Source organism: Triplophysa rosa, unplaced genomic scaffold (genome assembly GCF_024868665.1).
Source record: "Triplophysa rosa unplaced genomic scaffold, Trosa_1v2 scaffold142_ERROPOS1194795+, whole genome shotgun sequence".
NCBI lineage: Eukaryota > Metazoa > Chordata > Actinopteri > Cypriniformes > Nemacheilidae > Triplophysa > Triplophysa rosa.
This window is the reverse complement of record NW_026634144.1, coordinates 22,478-26,801: the sequence shown is the minus strand read 5'-3', so window position 1 is coordinate 26,801 and position 4,324 is coordinate 22,478. Positions and strand designations below refer to the sequence as shown.

Below are 4,324 nucleotides of genomic sequence, written 5' to 3'. Positions count from 1 at the left end.
TGTTTAAAAGGATAGTTCACCCCAAAATGAAAATTCTGTCAAACCGGTATGATTTTTCTGTGGAACACAAAAGAGGATTATAACTATTTGGTTACAAACATTCTTTAAACTACCTTATTTTTTGTATGCAAAATAATAATGAAGTGTTGCAGTCATTTTGACACTAAACAACAACAACAAAAAAATAATTTAAAAACATGCTTTTCTTATTTATGTTAACTTTAAGAGCACTCTGCAAGCTGGTCGGTGAGAAGCCAGATANAGCCCTGGGACAAATATCTGGACTCAGTGATGTTTGGCCTGAGAACCAAAAAACAGCTTACGACAAAGTTCTCTCCCTTTTATCTGATGTTTGGCACTGAGGCCCGGTATCCTTGTGAAGTACCTGAAGATTACAAGGTCTGTTTTCTAATACAGCAATTATATATTTGTTGCCTTGTTTTTACGGAAAAATACCAGCAAAATACGGAATTTCACTGGTAATTTCACATACAATAATTACAGTGTTTTCCCGTAATTTTTAAGGAAGTTTCCTCATAACAGGTTTTCCTATGAAAACTACAGCAATTCCCCTTTTAATTTCACAAACATTTTTTTCAATGTAGAAATAATTTTCCAGTCTAGGAATAACATTGTAATCAATCAGGTCTACACTAGTGGCCAAAAGTTTTGGGACACTTGAGTGAAATTTTTCGCATTATTCAAAGAAAACTTTAGATCTGAGTAGACAAAAATATAATTTTACAAACATACATGTTTTTTCATTCCATTAAATGGATAACTTTGATTGAATATTGAAGAAAGAACAGGCAGTAAGAGCTCACAGTCAGAATAGATGGAACTCCTTTAATATTCTTTAAAAAGCATCTCAGGGTGAGACCTCAAGAAGCTGCTTGATAAAATTACATGAAAACATTTCTGTAAATTCCAGTCGAAAGGTGACTACACTGAAGACGATAAAATATAACACGTTTTAATTTTTTTTATTACAACATAATTCCCATAGTTCCCTTTGTTTTATTTAATAATTTTGATGAGTTTATTATTATTATAAAATGTGGAAAAAATAGGAAGTGAGTAAGTGTCCCAAAACTTTTGACCACTAGTGTACATGAGAAAATAAATTTTAATCTTACAACTATTTTTCATCCAATAGGTTGACCAATTGAAGATTGAGGAGGTTGTAGAGGAGGAAGTGGTGTCAGAAGGAATAGAGCGGCAGGATACAATTTTCAACCTTGTCCAGAAAAACATAGCAAATGTACAAAAAAAATACAAGAGCCCTAAAACCCCAAAACCTGGGAAATTTAAAATCGGGAACAAAGTGCTCCGTCTTAACACTAGGAGCCAACAAAGAAAAGGTGGGAAACTTGAACCAAATTGGTTGGGACCCTACACCATTGTTGCAATCCATGGAAAAAGTGCTGACCTACAGTGGGGCAAAAACATTTTCAACAAAATTAACATTGATCAGTTGAAACTGTTTAAAGAGCTGCAGCCACGAATTCCACATAAGATTAAATCACTGCAACCTGCACCAGCACTAGCTTCTACCGCACCCACTGTTGTGTCAGCACCAACACTAGTCACACCTGCCAAGCCAAAAACCCCAGCTTCCTCTCCAGCACCAGCTTTCACTCCAGTCCCATCACCAGCACCAGCTTTCACTCCAGCCTCATCACCAGCACCCACTTTCACTCCAGCCTCATCTGCCACTCCATCATCAGCACCAGCTCTGTCTCCAGTCCCATCATGAGCAGCCACTTTCACTCCAGCCTCATCTGCCACTCCATCACCAGCTCACTCTGCTACTTCATCTATTTCTGCCTCATCACTGGCACCAGTGTCAGCTATTGCCCCAATACCACCCATCGGTTTGGCGCCAGATTCCTCATCACCCATTCACAAATGTGCGTTTTACAAAACATGACTTCTTCGAAAATGTTGTACATGTACTGAAATTAGATAAATAGATACAGTACGTTTTCTGAGGAAAATATGAGTGGTGTTTGCCATGGGATAATTCAGATGCTAACATGGTTCACATCAAATTGCCATAATTAAACATGATGTTAGCATGTTTTAACATGATGTTAACATGAATGTAACGAACCAACCCTCATATCTCTTTGATGTTATGATGCAGAGATATAGGTCTTTTTAAATGTTGCTAAGGTGTGGCTTGATTGCTACAAAATTTCACTTCAGTAGGAAAAACAATCCCTGTTTAATGGAATTCTAGTATCTTTATGGGGCACTTACGCCCTAGGGGTACAACTTACATCCGATTTTGAGGTGTCATCTTACAAGGCCTGCCTAACCCTAACCCTAAACTCCAAATAATGTGTTTGCTGGAACACTGTTAATTAGCCTTAACCTTCGATCTACATGGGCATCAAGTTTATTGAACGTTAATATTAAAGTTTTGGGATTAATATGTATCAATTAGATTCAGGGAATGAATTTACTCTAAGTACATTCAACTTATTTAGTGTGCTTACATCTGGCTCTACCAAGGGGTAAAGAAATTTGTTTGTGTAATAACTGTTGCATATTGTTTCTTTTAGATGTTTCAGATGCTTGGAGAGGGAAGAAGGCCAATGTGCTATTGTCCAGAATGGGGGCTTACAAACTTTTCTTTGCTGACATTTTGCGAACTGGGCCTGGACATGAATTAGAGAGTGAGGTAAAATTATTTAGGCTTGACAAATACATACATTAAATATTGTAAATTGCTGTCTAAAAGGTCAAATGTAGAAAAATGGATTAAAGTAGGCTATATAAGACAGTCACTAATACATATAAATGTATAATTACAGGTGATCAATGCTTACCTCTTCAACCACGTCAGGAAGTGTAATGATGGCATGGAGAAACAAGCACTTTACCTGGATTNAACTCCCTCCCCAGGAGATAATAGCGAAGGGTAAGAATGGCCCACCTGATCGCCAAGCATTCCTTTTCAATGGTGCTGTACATCGTCTCCCTTCTCGATAGTTTGCGACTGATGTACAGCACCGGCCGCTCTGCCTCCTCTACCTCCTGGGACAGGACCGGTCCCAGCCCTCTGTCCGACGCGTCCATCTGTAAGAGAAAGGGAAGAGTGAAATCAGGAGCGTGCAATAGCGGGCCGCCACACAGAGCAGCTTTAACTTGGGTGAAAGCCTGCTGGCACGGCTCCGACCACTGGACGGATTCTGGTGCCTCCTTTTTAGTGAGGTCAGTCAGGGGGCTGGTGAGGGTCGAATAATCCTGCACAAACCTCCTGTAATAACCCGCCAGCCCCAGGAATTGCCTCACCTCCTTTTTGGTCTTGGGCCTCGGGGAGGCTGCAACCGCTGCCGTCTTGTCAATTTGGGGACGCACCTGCCCGTGACCCAAGTGGAAGCCCAGATACCTGACCTCCACTTGCCCAATTGCACACTTCTTCGGGTTAGCCGTGAGCCCCGCTCCTCTCAGTGACTTCAAGACCGCATTTATATGCTGCATATGTCGCTGCCAATCATTACTATAGATGATGATATCATCCAAGTAAGCAGCGGCATATGCCGCATGTGGACGTAAAATGCGGTCCATGAGACGCTGAAAGGTTGCTGGGGCTCCGAATAAGCCGAACGGAAGAGTAACAAATTGGTGTAATCCAAACGGCGTAGTGAAAGCTGTTTTTTCTTTGGATAAAGGAGATAAGGGGATCTGCCAATACCCTTTTGTCAAATCCAATGTCGAATAAAATCGAGCCGCACCTAGCCGATCAAGCATCAGTTATATTTTGAATGTNTTGTATTGAAATTAGATAAATAGATACAGTACGTTTTCTGAGAAAAATATGAGTGGTGTTTGCCATGAGATAATTCAGATACTAACATGTTTCACATCATATTGCCATAATTAAACATGATGTTATCATTGTTTTAATATGATGTTAATATGAGTGTAACTAACCAACCCTCATGTCTCTATGATGTTATGATGCAGCGATATAGGACTTACTAAATGGTTGTTAAGGTGTGGCTTGATTGCTTCATGATGATCCTGAGAGACTAATTGGTTGCCTAAGTAAAATTAACCCACCCCCTTGTCTCAATAACACTGTGATTCAAAGTAATATTCAATACAAAATTTCACTTTAGTAGGAAAAACAATCCCTGTTTCATGGAATTCTAGTATGTTTATGGGCCACTTACGCCCTAGGGGTACAACTTGCATCCAATTTTGAGGTGTCAGCTTACAAGGCCTGCCTAACCCTAACCTCCAAATAATGTGTTTGCTGGAACACTGTTAATAGCTTTAACCTTCGATCTACAAGGGCATCAAGTTTATTGAA

At 39.8% G+C, this 4,324-nt stretch overlaps 1 pseudogene; it reads left to right on the top strand.

The window, feature by feature from the left end:
• The first annotated feature begins 232 nt into the window (after positions 1-232).
• LOC130549618 (BCL-6 corepressor-like protein 1) lies at positions 233-3,250 on the top strand (annotated as a pseudogene).
• The last annotated feature ends 1,074 nt before the right edge of the window (positions 3,251-4,324 follow it).